Source organism: Ambystoma mexicanum, chromosome 1q (assembly GCF_040938575.1).
Source record: "Ambystoma mexicanum isolate Mex_15411 chromosome 1q, UKY_AmexF1_1, whole genome shotgun sequence".
NCBI classification, from domain to species: domain Eukaryota; kingdom Metazoa; phylum Chordata; class Amphibia; order Caudata; family Ambystomatidae; genus Ambystoma; species Ambystoma mexicanum.
Genome location: NC_090922.1, coordinates 64,362,230 through 64,379,296, shown reverse-complemented (window position 1 = coordinate 64,379,296; position 17,067 = coordinate 64,362,230).

The window sequence follows — 17,067 nt, the reverse complement described above, 5'->3', positions numbered from 1 at the left end:
CTTGCTAACGGAATTGAATCTTCTCTTCCTGCTTTGATCAAACCCGACCAAGTCATCTATGTGAAGAGGTGGAACATCTCTGCAAATGCTAGATTACTGCTTGACGTCTTTCATGTAGTTTCTAAGGACAAGAAAGATAAACAGGGCTATGCTGTAATTGCGCTTGATGCGGAAAAAGCTTTTGATCGGGTTAACTGGGACTTTGTTTCAATCTCTCCGATGGCATGGCTGAGGTGAGCAGTTCATCTCCCTCATTAAACATCTCTACTCTTGTCCCAAATCGTCTATTAGCATTGATGGTCAATCCTCATCCTTCTTTTCCTTATGTAGAGGAACTAGACAGGGCTGTCCCCTCTCCCCTATTCTTTACATTCTCTCTCTAGAACCTTTATTAGAACTCATAAGATCAGACAGAAACATTCCTGGAATCCCGTGTGGGAAATCGATGATTAAAATCGTTGCATATGCTGAAGGGGGCGCTTCTGCACAGCAAGATGGCCGCTTCAGCGAGGAGCTCCTCTCTGGCATGAATCCTGATTGAAATATCCCCTGTTTCCGGATCGCATCGAACCTCCTAAGCTACCTGCACTGTTCCCGGAGAACATCCCGACCTTGCAGGCGAAATCCCGACTGATATCGGCCTTCCCTGGCCTGGGAACCCTGGTGGACCTTGAGGTCGCAGGCCCATGCCGCTTCGCAGTTCCACGAGAATCTACGAGGGCGCCGCGGCTTCCTCTCATGCTGGGCCTCGCAGTGGGCAGAGCGGGACCGGCGGACTGTGGCCACGACACTTCGCGCCACACGTGCTCTGAGCATACTGCGCCCGTCCCTCCCTCGGTGGAAGGTGCTCGCACTGGAGCCTCCCGGACCCTCGTTGCTGGACTGGTCGTTCCCGACCCCGTCCCTTGTTCCTGAGGTGAGAGCTACGTGAGACTGGGCTGACGAGCGGCTGGGCGCGGGGCACGTGTGGGACTCTCTGACCCGAATCAAACATATCCTGTGTCTCTCCCCCCCCCCCACGGCTGACTCGGTGCTTCTATCAACAAATTACACCAGGAAAATTGAAGCCTGTCAGCGCCCGTGGTCATTGCACCGCTCACGCCACGGAACACGCCATTTTGGAATAATCGCTGTATCGGGCGTACTGGGATTCCTACGGGCATTTAACACGCGGCCCTCTCACCCAACCAGGCCCAGGCCGTTTCTCCACTTCCACGATGCCTGGAAAAAACGCGCCCAAGTCCAGGAAGACGGGACCGATGGACTCCTTTACTAGCTCACAATCCTCTCCTGAACGCCCGAACCCGCAATCTCTGGCGTCACCCCTAAATGCAGAAGATACGAAATTTGATCACTTGTTGACAACAGTTCAAAATGGATTCCTGGCCATTAACGTCAAACTTGACGACATTGTTTCCACGATAGGCTCCCTAAAAACTCGCCTAGACAAGGAAAGTGCCAGAATCACAGAGGCTGAAAACAGAATTGGCTCGAATGAGGACTCTACTCGACAAAACACCCACGACATCGCACTCCTCAGAGGGGAAATGAATAAACTCTGTGATAAATGCGACAATTTGGAATCCCGATCCAGACGGAACAACATCTGCATAGTCGGCCTTGCAGAGACCTTCTGCAAAGGCCCAATGGAGTCCTGAATCGAAGACCTTTTGAAATCTCGCCTCGGGGAGGAGGCACTCTCACCCCAGTTCCTCGTCGAGCGGGCACATCGTACCCTCGCTTCACCACCCAGACCAGGGGCTCCTCCCCGCACAGTGATTGCCAAACTGTTGAACTACAGGGACAGGGAGGCCATCCTCAGAGCGGCAATAGAGAAAGGACCCTTTAGGTTCGAGAACGACAACATCCATGTATATCCGGACTTCTCCGCAGGGGTCCAGACTCAAAGACGATCCTATGAAACTGTCAAGCGCCAGCTGCATCTGAGACAGGTCCCCTGCGCCCTTCTCTTTCCAGCGAAACTTCGTATACAACATGCTGGAAGAGCACACTTTTTCGAATCACCTGCCTCAGCTTTGGCCTACATGGAAGCCTCGATACCTCTCCCGCCCGGGAGACAGGAGCTTGGTCAGAACGACTTGCAACAACCCGTATAACCTGTTTTCCTACTCATGGATCCCAGCCGCAGCCAGGACTGGTCTATACTGGCCACTGTGAATGCTGGAAACAGGAGGCAGCAGGGAGAACCCCCCCTGCCCCTCATCCTTTAGCAACGCCGGATGAGACGCGCTCGACCTCGAAGCGGAGTTGCTGCACTCGTCCCCTTCTTTGGGAACGTCCACAAGTTAGTTAAAAGGGTTCATCATCAAGTTGGGTACGATGGTGTGAGAGGGGGTGGGTACGGACAACAGGGGACTGTTTCACTGTTCGAACACTACGTTAACACTGCAGGTAGCCCCTGTTGGGCACCAGGCACTATGTTCGGTTGACTTAATCATTGGTAAAATTGCACTCACGGTTTCACTTGCTGTCCTCCACTACGAGACAGTCCACTTCCCCACACTCTTGTATGACATACGGAAATGGCGCAGAAAACGAATGCACTCGGGGGGCTTAAACTAAAACTGCTCACCTGGAATATCTGGGGGTTAAACAACAGGGTGAAAGCCAGCAAAGTAGGCACCTACATTAACAGACACCACCCACATATTGCTATGCTCCAAGAGACTCATGCATTAAAATCCACCAACAAAGGTATCCTGCGACAGTGGGGAAACAATAGGTATTACACGGAATACTCCTCCCAAAACAGAGGCGTCATCACGCTAATACATCCCTCCATAGGGTTCTCCACCGAGAAAACTATAATTGATCCACGTGGTAGATATGTTGTGGTCTGGGGTACCGTGGCTGGCAGAAAATTTATATTGATCAATACATACGGACCGAACCTGGATGAGCCAGAATTCTACACACACCTCCCTGCAAAGATTGGCCCTACAACGGAAGCCTGGGTATTGTGGGGAGGAGATCTTAACACTATCCTTGACACAACGATAGGTCCTCAGATAAGCCTAGAGCTCTTACTAAAACAGCTAACATGCTACACCAAGCCCAGGAGGAACTAGCTCTGTCCGATGCGTGGAGAGAGACCTACCCCACAGACAGAAAATACACCTTCTATTCCTCGGTCCATGATTCTGAATCCAGAATAGATTACTGGCTCATCTCCTCCCCCATCATCAACTCCATCGAATGCTGCGACATTCTTCCACGCACACTTTCGGACCATTCCCCCGTCATTCTAAATATATTGCTCCCTGACATCCGTCACCCTGCACAGTGATGGAGGATGCCCCCCAATATACTGCAAGACCCGAATGTGGTGGAGGCTCTATACACTGAGACAAAGGAGTTTTTCCAACTGAATAGGGGCTCTGTGGGCAGCTGGGCTTCCATCTGGGAAACATTTAAGGTGTGGGTACGAGGCAACCTTATGTCCAAGACGTCTGGTCTCCTCAGAACCGTTAAAACCTCCTTGGGCAACACAGAATCAATCCTGCAATCGCTCGAATCTGCCTATAGTAGGACCCATGACAAAAGTATTTTGGCGGACATTAGTCTAAAACTCCAAACCTTCAACGATCTGGCTACCAAAGAACAAAAATACATGGCCATCCCGTCCAGGGCACGCAAATACGGGGAGGGCAAAAGGGCGGGCCACCATCTGGCTCGTATACTCCGCAATGACCATACCCACACCCCTATTGCGAGTATTCTAACAGATGGGGGGATGGGTGTACATGGGGAGGATGAAATAAACTCTGAGTTCACGGACTATTACATCAATCTTTACGCCAACCATGATAGGTCCACACAGGACGACGTGAAGCCGTACTTAAGTAAGATTTCACTCCCTAGCTTAACGTTAGAAGATAACTGGTCCCTTGAACAACCCATGACGGCCGAGGAAATAGCTGAAGCGATCAGGGCACTAGCAGCGGGTAAAACTCCAGGGCCGGACGGCTTAAACGCCGACCTGTATAAGGCATGCTCTCTGATACTCGCCCCAATATTGTCCCTCGTTTGGGAGGAGGCTATGAACACTGGTTCACTCCCTTAATCCATGTCAGACGCAGTCATTACGGTGCTCTTGAAACCTAGACGCCCGGCATACGAACGCTCCTCCTACCGTCCCTTGTCCCTGATTAACACGGATGCCAAGATTTACGCAAAGGTGCTGGCCACCAGACTGCTCCCCAAAATGACCACCTTAATCCACTCCGACCAATGCGGATTTATCCCTACGAGGTCCACGGCCCTGAATCTGTGCAGACTGTTCAGTGTTCTAGCACAGATCAAACCAGAGGCACAAGCAGCAGCCATTTCACTTGACACCGAAAAAGCGTTTGATTCGGTATTGTGGCTTTACATGTTTGAGGTTCTTCATAAATTCGGATTCGGCCCTTCCCTGATAGGATGTGTCAAATTACTCTACTCTTCTCCCAAGGCCAGAGTTCTAACCAACCGTACCCTATCCAATCAATTCACGCTATGCAGGGGTACGAGGCAGGGATGCCCCTTCTCACCCATCCTTTTCGCCCTCACCATTGAACTGGTGGCGGCTGCAGTCAGAGCTGAACAAGACCTTAGGGGTATTAAAATGGCCGGGGTATACCAAGCAATCTCATTGTATGCAGACGATGCACTACTATATGTTCGGGAACCAGAAAATAACCTGTCCCCCATTTTAGCTGTGATTATCGAATTCACTACACACTCAGGCTACAAGATAAATACATCCAAATCCAAGATCTTTACGTTGACACGTGCCACTGCTTGCCCCACAAACACTTGTGGCCTGTCATGGGCTCCCGATCACATTCGATACCTGGGGATCCTGGTCTCCCACGACAAGAACTCTCTTTATATAGATAACTATGAATCCACGCTACAAACCATACACTCTAAGCTTCAAATTTGGTCCAGACTCCCCATATCTCTTGCTGGCCGGATAGCGGTCCTCAAGATGACGGTACTCCCTAAACTCCTATACATCTTCTGTAATTTACCTATATGGCCGGGCAAACTCTTCTTTGACAACCTGCGTTCCACGGCCACCACCTTCGTATGGAACAGTGGCGCGAATAGAATGAAATGGAACAAATTGGTCGAGCCCTATGAAATCGGAGGCTTCGCCGCCCCGGATTTCAAATTGTACTACTATGTGACACAGGCACACTATGCAAAGTTCTGGCAGGACCCTTCAGATAACACACCACATATACCCATCGAGCGTCATTCGGTACGCCGACCGATTTGAGATCCATCAGATTTACGAAGTCACATAAAGACAATTGCAAGTTTGACCCCGCCTCTTGCACAGTTGTGGCATGGGCTGCAATAAGCAAGCGTCTGCACATAGACTGCCCTTATGATTCCCAAGCCCCGCTCTGGAACTTCCCCGGCATTAAGCCACCGTATGACATTGCCATCCAGAAAACCTGGCTACCTGAATATGAATTCACAATGAAAACCATGTTCCCCAATGGTAAATTTGTAACTCCTGAAGACTTCGCAAACACAGTGGGGAGCAGTCAACTAGCCACCCTACAGTTCCACCGTATGAAAGCCGCGTTCAAAGAAAGCTGGCCATCATTCCCAGATGAACCCCCTGAGCATGCATGCTACCAATCATTGTATTCTCAGGCAGGCACTGGGGTGTCCAAATTATACAATATTGTGCAGGCCCACCCGAAATCAGCGAACACCATCAAAGCATCGTGGGAAAAAGACATGGATACTATAATCGAGGAGGGGAAATGGACCAGATATTGCCTCCTATCTAATAAAATCTCACTCAATGCAGGCCTGAGATTGATACAATTCAAGGTTCTGAACAAACTACATTACACGCCAGCCAAAATGGCAAGGTTCTACAAGACCACCCCCGACAACTGCCCGAAATGCCATGCCCCTGGTGCGGATTTGTTTCATATGTACTGGGCCTGCCCCCAGATAGCAGGTTTCTGGCTCGGAGTGGCCAACATCCTTGAAGAAATAACACAAATCCCTGCACACCTCAATCCACCTAAATACCTGTTTGGAGACATTGGCAAGACCCTGGAAAAAACGAGGAGACTATTCAACGTTGCCTGCGCAGTTGCGAAGAAATGCATCCTCCAGAAATGGAAGAGCGGCCAGGCTCCAACAACAGAACAGTTCCTTGCGACCCTCACTTATGTGAATGAATGTGAGGAAAACTATGTTAATATATCTGCTCCATGTAAACCAAAGGACATTTGGGCCCCGTTCAGGGCATACTTAGATGAAACCTCCACAGACACTAAAAACTCGGACAATGATAGCGTAGAAGATGGGCCATGCCACACAGCTAGCTGTATGTAACCTCTCTCTATGGGTATATACGTGGACATGCACCTGATGTAAATGTTTACAGGGGGAGTGGGGTTGTCAATTTTGTAATGCGAATCTGTATTATGTAGATGCGAAATAAGCAAAGTGTACTGTGACATGCAAGCCAAAAATAAAGTTCTTAAAAAAAAATCGTTGCATATGCTGATGATCGTCTTATCCTTTTCAAGAATCCCAAACTTCACCTTCCTTGGCTGCTCAATAGACTTCATCAATTTTCCCTAGTCTCTGGCTACAAACTCAACAAAGATAAATCTGAGATTTTACCCCTCAACTCCTTTTGTATCAAACATGACTTGGATGTTTTAGGGTTTAAATAGTGCAATGATTCAATTAAATATCTTAGTATTTGTTTTGCCTCCTCAGTATGTAATACTGTTAAACTTAATATGCAGATATTGTTAGACAGACTTAGGGAGTTAACCTCAATGTGGTCTCCCTCTACCTCCTGGTCAGGTCGGCTTGACACCATTAAAATGATGCGGTCCCCCATTGTTTTATATTATTTGCAACTCCTCCCGGTCCCCTTGTCTCCCTCATTTTTTAAGTCTCAATTCAATTCTTCTCAATTTCTTTTGGGGCTCATGAAAATGTAAGAGGATTGCACTTGCCAAGTTAAAAGCCCCATATGCTATGGGGGTGGGGAGGGGTTAGGTTTTTGGCCTTCAAATTATATCATTCAGTGTTTCTTATTAAATAATCCTGCTGCTGGTTTGCTCCTCCTAATTCCTCGGATTTTCCATCCTGGTGTGAGTTAGAAAAACACCTGGTACATCCCTGTAATGTAGCTGACCGTATATCTAGGTTTTTAGTCACTCCTCTGCAGCCTTGTCTGACCCCATTAGGGCCTCTATCTCTGATCTAAGATTGTTTCTCTTCCCTCACACTAAGACCCATCCATGAACCTCTTTGTTTCTTTGGCACAATAAATATATTACTATTAACGATAGAGCTTTGTATCGTAAATCCTGGTTAAACAAAGGCATCAGAATACAGCAAATTGTCAATGGTGCCTCCATTCTTTCCTTCCAACAACTGAGAAGTCTCTTTTCCATCCCTGTTTCTGACTTAAACTTTTATAATAACTTGGACAATGCGTGATTTGTTGCACGCCATCATTTCTCGAACACCATCCTATCGCCTCTATACTTTTGCTGCTAACGATAGTTTCCAATATCAAGGCTTCCAAATTTTACAATGTTTTGACTTCTGTGATTGTTGTTTGGCCTGTGCGCTTGAAATGGGAACATGACCTTGGATGTGTCCTTAGTGACCACACCTGGTCTCTTTTGTACACTAGGATCAGGGGCATCTCTGCTTCTGCCAACATAACACAACATCTTGTTCATCAATCACAGAGCATTTATTATCCCCTTGAAATTATACAAATCTACAGAAGGTGCAGATGATAAATGTTGGTCGTGTGGTGGTGCCCCTGCCTCCTATAAGCACATGTTTTTTTTTTACTGTCCATATGTATTTAGGTTCTGCCAGGAAGTTTGGAAATTCCTTAATCTCATCTTTACGGTTGATGTTCCACTATCTTTTTTGAATATTTTCTTAGGCAGCCAGGCTGTCACTAATCTCTAATTATATGCATCTGCCAAGCTATACGACTTGTTCATTGCCCTTGCTCTTAAGCTGATCACTACCAACTGGAAAGATTCACACAATATATCCACTAGGGGTTGGTGGCACAGCATCTGTCATGTGCAAAGAATTGAAATAAGTATGGCCGCTTGCCTTGATATTATACCCAAGTATAATACTAAATGGGCTTTGTTTATTCATTATCTAGACTGTTTTAATGTGCCATTGCATGGTTCCTGAGCTTTTGGAATTTGATCTATTTCTCCTGTCTTTTTTTTGTTGTTATTATCTGTCTGCCACAGTGCAAATATATTGTTGTGTACCTCCCCCTCCTTCCCTCTGTTCGCTTGTTTGTCTTTTGTCTGTACCCTTTTTTGTCCCCCCTGTTAGTCTTCTACTTATGAACCTCAATTTGATTGCAGATCTCAATGTTTATAAACTTTCCTCATTAACTACTCTCATAGCCTTACTCATTTGACTACTAGTTTTTCGAATGTTTTACCGTGTTGCCTTTGAGTATATTGTGATTAATGCTATTCTTCATGAATGTCTGCATTGTGTATTCTTCTTAACCTCTCATAATCTCAATAAACATTATTAAACAGAAATAAAACGTGAGCCTACTACCTGGTCAATCATTCTACTCGAGATTTTCAAAAACATCATAAAAAAACAAACAATTCCAGAATCTCGGAAAAGAGCTAATGTTCCGATTCACAAAAAGGGTGAAAGAACGAATCCAGCAAACTATCACCTGATCACTTTGCTGGATTGTGATAGTATAATATTTGCTCATCTAGACCTCCAAAATCTGATGAAATGGGTGGAGTGCCACTCAATCCTATCCAGTTTCCAGACCTGGTTTTTCGAAAAGGCTCATCGACCTTACTGAATGGGCTAACTTTAAACATCTTAATAAACACATGCAGGGAAAACATTTAATTCCAACATACATAGCTCTTATTGACCTATCAAAGGCGTATGACCTGGTGGATAGAAGAAAACTATGGAGTAAGTTAAGTAAGTGGAACATCCCAGGAGGTCTTTTACAGATAATCATGGCTTTACGTGAACACACTATAATCCGAGTAAGACTAAACATGAACAGTGACTTAACATCAGAGATGCACATTAAAAACAGCGTAAAACAAGGGTGTATCCTTGCAGCCGTGTTGTTTAATCTCGATTTAGCCGAGCTGGCTGTCTTCCTATTAACTCACTCTTTTGTGAGTCCCTCAATGGGCAAACGAAAAATCACATTTCTTGGTTTATGCTGATGATCTTGCACTAATCCAGTAGGGTTACAGCATCTGATCAAAGGAATGGAATTGTATGCTCATCAAATTGCTTTGGTTGTTTATGCATCAAAATCAAATATTATAATATTTGGTTAAAAAAAATCCTATAAAAAACATAAACTGAATTGGATAATAAACCACTGACTACTGCAAATCGCTAAGAAAGTCAAATATTTAGGTTTTAATCTGAATTCTACTGATCATTGAAAACCCTAATTGTTGAATTGGAAAACTCCAATACACATGTCAAATGAAAAAAATGCTAAACACTATGCAGATTATCGCTTTTACCTTTGCTCAAATTGTATAAAAGATAAAAGCAAAGTGGTACCAGCCATGTTATACAACTTGGAACTTAATCCTTATGCTCGCTCTACTAATTGTTCTCGCCTAGAAGGTCTGTTGTGGAAGAAGACACTGTGCTGACCAAGAAGACCATGTCCTTGCTGATTTCTCGGCTACGCTATGAACTTGGTTTGCACTCATTATAATCGTACTTCAATTGGAAAGTTCTTGTACTATATAGGTCCATTCTTGCTCCTCGCTTGAACTCCCTTCATAAAAATATTGAGGCCCTTAGAGGGTCAAAAAATAGCAAATATTTGTCTTACCTTCAAGCTGATGCTGAAAACATCCTACAGACTTGTGAATCAACTAGTGAAACACTTGTCTCAAATCCGGATAAAGTGAAAAAATCATTGAGAGCTGACTGGATTTTAACCAGAGCATCCTTTTCTTATATGAAAAGCATTTTAAATGTTGGTGTCTGTGAAAGATCCAGTAACTATGTACTCCCTTATCTAAGAAAATGTCAGAATCCAACCCGCGGTTATCATCTGTTAAGATTTTGTTTAAATCTGGTTAAAACTAACGAAACAATAAGGATTTGGCAAAACTTATATCAGGCTGCAGGAGAATGTAACTTGTGTGGTGAGGGATATCCCAAGACATGAGACATATCCTTATAACCTGTACAGCAACACAAACTCTGAGAAATATTTAGCAAAATGTGTGCATGATACTGAATGGCTTTACACTCAGGAATTCTAGAATAGTCTCTCAGCTGGAAAGGAAATGTCCTTGTCTATTGCACTGCTAAATCTTTTAAATGACTTGCATTTTAATCAAATCGCATTATAATGCAGATCAGTTGATATTTATTTTTTGATACAGCTTGATAGTTTAATATGAGTCTGGAATGTGTGTTTATTAATTTACTTTTTTTTTACATTTATTAACTATAATTGCATATTGTGTGTGTGTTAAAAAAACAAAAAAAACAAACAAACAATTGGTATGCGGTGGAAACCAATTACAGTCCTTGGTGAATATACAAAACGATGACGGAGGAAGCGTGGGCAGCGATGTATATAATAAGTGTATTTTGCGATGCATACTCATTCTGCTCCTTCAGTTAGTTGAGTGCAGCTCTTTAGGGATGAAAGCAACAGCATTTACACCCAGACCTTTTTGAGGAACCTTCCCCATGCGTCCTTTCATATGAAAATGGCCCTAGGGGTTACAATTTCAAGACAATCCAACCGAGTCAGTCTCCCTGCTTCTTGGTGACCTGCAGTCACAGTAAAGTTCAGAAAGCGACATGGAGTTTTCTTGCAACAAACTTTGTGCAGCAAAACAGCCCTCCCCAAATTAACCTGCCGTCTCCAAACTGTGCTTCCCAAAAACCCATCCACCAGCGAATTAATTCCATGTTGCAGGACAATGCACCAGATCATATCCCAGCCTAAAATTCGAGTCCCTTGCACTTTACAGTACCCGCCACGGATCACTTTACAAAATCCTCTTGTGAGGTTATATGGTGTGTTTTTAGTCACAACCTGGCACCGTGCCTTGGGTCCCTTTTGCATCCTTCCTAGCAATACTGACATTTTTCTTCCAAAGGAATTTCAAGGTTTGTGGAATACTTTCACACCATATAGCGAAATGTAACCAACATGTTTTAAATGGTAAGGATAACAAGTAACTGTCGCCAATACATCAAGATATCCACAAAGTTTGAACCTGGGTTGGGAATCGAAACCTCGAATCTTCCCTAACGTTATATCACACTCGGATTCGAGTTACATTAATTCTGTTATTGCTTCTCTTTTGGGTTTTACTCCATTGTTACAGGTTCCTGAGTTTTGCCTTCAGGGTTCCACACAATTTGGGGTTTATTTTCAACGTTGTTTTCCAAATAAACAATTACTTTTTTATTTGCGTTTTTTGGATTTTGCAACTGATTAAAATTGTAGAGTGTTAAACCTCGACTGTAGCTAGTCAGAGATGGCTGGTAGTCAAAGGTAACTCCTATTTGCTTGGGGGGGATTTTGGAGATGTGCTTTTTTTATATACGTGAGCTCTGTTCCCCTGTCAGTAAAAGTCAAAGATCCCTTCTTGGTGTCGGGATCGAAAAAGGGGATCTGGTGTAGGGATCTTCCTGATCCGTATTGGTCTACTCAGATCACACGGAAAGCCGACCGGTTTCAGTGGTATAGCAGTAAGTGTCACCACTTTCTTCAGGGCTGGAGACTCGCACTATGTGTGTGCGGTCGGATTTCTTCTGGTTTTAGAGGCTGAAACTGAAGTTTTCAGAAATGGGAGGACGCCCTATGGATTGCATTGAACAGGGTGTGGGAGAGAGAGAGAAAAAGAGGGAGGTAGTTGTTAATAACATATCCCATAATTTTATCTCACATGGATGGATAAGTGTAAAATCTTCATCTCATCCAATAGAGCTGTGACAACTCCCATCTATCAGGTTTGTGGAGTCGAGCTGGTATTTTCCTGTCCCGAAACACTTCCGGAAGTGTTTACATGGAAACTAGAAGGACTGACATACCACACTAAACAAACATCATAGTGTAATATAGACATACATTTAAAGTGCATTATAACGCTAGCTCCATAATTTTCATAGCTCAGCTGAAGGTGAGCTTGATCTGTAGTACATAAAAGTCCAAATTGACATCCTATACAAGTTCTCCAGATGGTCCCTCAGTTCATATGGGAAAAAATGTAAAAGGGGCACTTAAGCCAACAACTGACATATGGTACCGCTATTTTATGTCGCTTCAGAATCCTACAGAGCAAGATATTTAAAGAAACCGCTTGTAAATGGGCATGGGGGAGTGCATATGGTTTACAGGCGACGTGCAAGAAATTTGAAAAAGTCGCTGGGTCATCCTGCTTAGTGACGGGAGTATTATCAGATTTGTCCATAAGTGGATGCGACATTGTGGGAGAGCGGCTCCGTGTGGGGGCCTCACTTACCTCCCAGACGCTGGTTACGCCGCAGTGATCATTCCGTGGTCAGCATATGAACCGCAATTGCTGTTCTGTGAGCTCTGTTGTAGTTGCGGTCACGTGACTAGTCTCACGTGTCAGCCGCGAGCGGCAGATCTCAAGCCGCGAACGGCAGATCTCGGGCCAAGTACACCGCGAGGGGCCAGTACATGGCGGCCATCTTAGAGTGGTGTCCGGTATGGCAGACCCGTCCAAAAATGGGAGGTATCAAAAATAGAGGTACACTCGTGATTGAAGGAATTACCAAAATCGTCAAGCCAAATGACAAAGCCACCTCTAGATGTTTGGGTGGAGCAAAAAGGTGGAGAGAAAGGACTCATACTAATACATGTAAATTGAATCAGTCATGTCACTACAATTCAAAAATTGCTCAAAGAAACTAAAAACTGCTCAAATAGAGGTGACTCGAGTCATAACTGAAGTTACCAGCTACTACCAGTATGTGGGGGATTGTAAAATATGAATAGATGTGTACATAATACAAGTAAGTTTGTGAGAATTTGTATGGGTCTGACACACCATAGGCCCACGTGTGCGCTGTGTGTAGGTGCATGGTGTGCACAAGTAGCACCGTACATTATACAGCATAGCATTAATTCTGTTTCCTATGGAAAAAAGGTTATTAGTAGCAGAGAAGCATTTACATATGTCCAGTTACAAACAATTCTACCACTTTGACTCCAGGATACTACTCACAAATACACAGAGATGCATCAAGCAGTTATATCATCACACCAACAAAGTATATACATGAGGGGGGCTGGTAGTTTAAAGAGTTGCCAGAGTCTGCCAGCACATAGATTCATTTAAGCCTTCCACATCTGTTCTTAGTCTATATATCCATAACTGTTCACATCTAAACAATAGATTCTGGATATTTCCTCCTCTTGTGGGTATCTTGACCTTTTCTAGGATTGTCCATTGAATGTCTGTGGGGCTGTGTTTTTTCTCTATGTAGTGTTCTACCAAAGGTGCAGTGATCTTCATGGTGCGCATACAGGAGCGATGTCCAGCCAGTCTGATTTTAATTGGACGGGTAGTCATTCCCACATATCTCAATGCACACAGACACGTGATCAGGTAGAGGACATTCTTGGTGTTACAATTTGTTATTTCTTTTTGTGTCCATGGGTAGCGCCAGCCAATATCTATAGTTTTTGTTCTGGTTGTTCCTGGGCAAGCACTACATGACCCACATGGTGTGTGTCCTGATGGTTTTTCTTGATTCCAGAGTGTCTCAATTGGTAGGCTCTTTTCTTTGTAAGTTTGTACAAGGGAGTCTCTCCCATTTTTGTTCCTTTTCATGGCAAAGCATGGGATAGCTAGATTTGATTCCCCTACATTTAGAATCGGCCACAGTCTCAGAACTTCTTGTTTTAATTTGTTAGTAAGAGGCGAAAAAGTAAAGACTGCAGTAATTTTGTCCTCGGAGTCTCTATTTTTGGCATGTTGTTAGAGTTTGGTGTCACATGGTATATTTCGTGCTCTTTTTTTTTGCTTGTTTTATAGTTCTCTTCAGGTATCCCCTTGTCTTCAATTTTTCGGCCAGCTGATCTGATTGTCTCTCAAAGTCTATAATATTAGAGCAATTTCTTCTATACCTAAGGAATTGACCAAACGGCAAATTGTTCTGTTTTAGTTTATTTGGAAAACAACATTGAAAATAAACCCCAGATTGTGTGGAACCCTGAAGGCAAAACTCAGGAACCTGTAACAATGGAGTAAAACCCAAAAGAGAAGCAATAACAGAATGAATGTTACTCGAATCCAAGGCCAATACATCAAGACCATTATTGGCCATTCCAAAAAAGGCATTGGGATAACTTGCTTAGATTGGTGGCGATGTACAAAGCAAACCGCTAGGATCACATCAGTCACATGCACCCGCCGCAAACCATGGGTATATTACGGTATCGGAAAATTAGAAACTTAGTGGCAATACTTCTGCCGGTAGTAGACTAAAGTTGGATGGAAAATGTGATTGACTGTGAACCAAAATGTCTTGTGTGAGGCAGGATAACCTGTTGAGTCTCCTTGCCACATGCACGTCATCCGAGCATTTCCATTAGAGGCATTTGTGACATATATATTGGCCTCATTCTTCCAGGGTGTGCTCCCCTCTCCCACAATATCGTGGAAAGGTATTCAGGTAGTTTTCACTTGCTGAAATTATCAGGTCATATTTGGCTTTTTTTTATTCTTGCTTCATGACAATCTTCTTTTGTATTCTGACAAAGGTGTGTTGACACTAAGTATTTTGTTTAATAGTCCACGTGAGCTCTGACATATTTGGGTAGAGTGTTTGATCTCCTTGAGTTCCCACACTAACAGAATTTCATGTTATAAAAAAATATAAACTTCGCACAATCTTGCCATCCATGGCCATCACAAAATCTATCCTTACAGTAGTCCTCCACACAGCATTGACTATATTTAGAAGTTACACAAATCTATTGACACTTGTACGCGTAATCCCATTAACCATGGCAGATTTGCGCGCACGCATACAAGAAAGTAATAGGTCACAAAAACACATCTCCCCTCTGCATATGTCCACCACTGCTCCTATGATCGTACCAGATGAGAAAGTGGCGATCTCCACCTAACAAATTTAAAGTGTGTGTGTGTATACACTCTTCCCTCCATGACATCACTGAGAATGATGCCAAATGACCCTGCACCCCGATGTGTCCAGGGTATGCTTGTTAAGCGATACTTATTGGAAACCTGAGATTGCAGCCTGTTGATATAGTGCTTAATAATGTACACCAGCTCTGTTAAAACGACCAGAAACTAAAGCCACACTGACTTTTAATGTAAAGTGCCCTTGTATAGTGCGTATCTCCAATTTTGTCTTTCTTGTCATGCATCGCCCTGCAAGAAGAGGAGAGGTCGGGATGGTAATTCGGTAGATGGGCAGGCAGTGGTGTAACCTAATGTACTGATGGGTGTGGGCTAGATGTAACTGAGTACTTAATGGCGGTATGCTGTCGTGTCGAATTTAGTGCTAACAGATCGGTATGTGTTTTATCCAAGGCGGGCCAACCCAGGATCTGTTAAATGACAGCCCGGGGACACCAGATTTGCTGCTACAGCGTGAAGGTGATGGAGCTAAAGATGTGAGCTTTAGCATTGCTCAATATGACAGGTGCATTTTGGACGGCTGTGAGAGGTCAGGATGACTCTCGGGTCCAAGGAAAACTACATGCCTGGTGATGGGACAAGGTACATATGAGTGTCAATCCCCCGCCCCCCCTATAAATCCCCCTGTCCGGCCAGCCTCCCAAGACCTTTAAGCGGGGAACCCAGAAACAACCACTGTAAGGAGGTCTTATCCTTTTAACACACCAGAACATGGGGTACAGTGAGCCACATGGGAGCCTCAGGACGAATCTTCTTGCAAGGAGTCAAAGGAACTCGGAACAACATCCTGAGGGTGATTGCAAAACGGACACTGTGGAAGTAGCCTGTTGATCGCAGTTATTGAGATGATTTCTTAGCCTACGTTCTGTATGTTGGGAAGTGATCGTGGACAGGATAGCAGCGAGCATGGTGGCTCGCAAGAGAGCAAGTATGCTATCTGCACACAGAACACAAGACCGCATAGTGAGGGAAAGACTCTGCAGCATGGAAGGGAACAGACCCTCCCGGGCTACTTTGTTTATTATGGCAAACCACCCTCTTAAATCTTAGGGTCATGTGGCACAATGAAGTTGCTCTATTAGCGATTACGAGACCAAGAAGCGCTCAACACATGGAGCTGAGCAGGGGAGAGGAAAACACAAGATAGTGGTGGGGTCATGGAATGCTGCCTAATCGGATAAACCTGGATTATGGGGTGGGGAGGAACCCGGATAGTGAATCATACTTTCTTTGGACACTTACCCTAAGGGAAACACAAGGAAGCAGGGAGGGTGTTAAGCCAGTGTTCCTGCGTGGATTGTATTTTCATAGAAATAACAAGTTGAAAAAAGGTGGTGGGAGAAGGTTGCTGAGTGTGTAATGTAGTTCCGTTTGTGTGACCTTGCAAGAGAGGTTATGTGGCCAGAACCAGCTCTAGCCTATAGCCACGCTTCTGGTGGGATCAAAAGATCCCCAGAATTGAGGAGCTTTGTCAACCTGTGGGGCGGTGTACATACCAAGATCCTGGTGGGAGACAAAAGCACCCAGTATTTAAGGAAGTGATGATCACAAGCCTGTTGTATGGTTCTCCTTGCGAGGGTGAGCCCTGGCTGGTGGGTAAGAGCAACCTTAGTCTGGAAATCGGGAGTGGATGATGGCTGATGGTAACTAGTCTTGGGCCACCACCCCCACCCTCCCAAGTGCAGGGGGAGTTACTAGATCTGGCTGGTCAGTGTATGCTGTGTCTATTATTTCAAGACCCAACAGTGCGACGATTGATCCAAGCAGCAACTGTAAAGACCTATAGTCCTACATCCTGTCCCCTTTCTGCCATACTTAAGGGCAATCCGTGAGG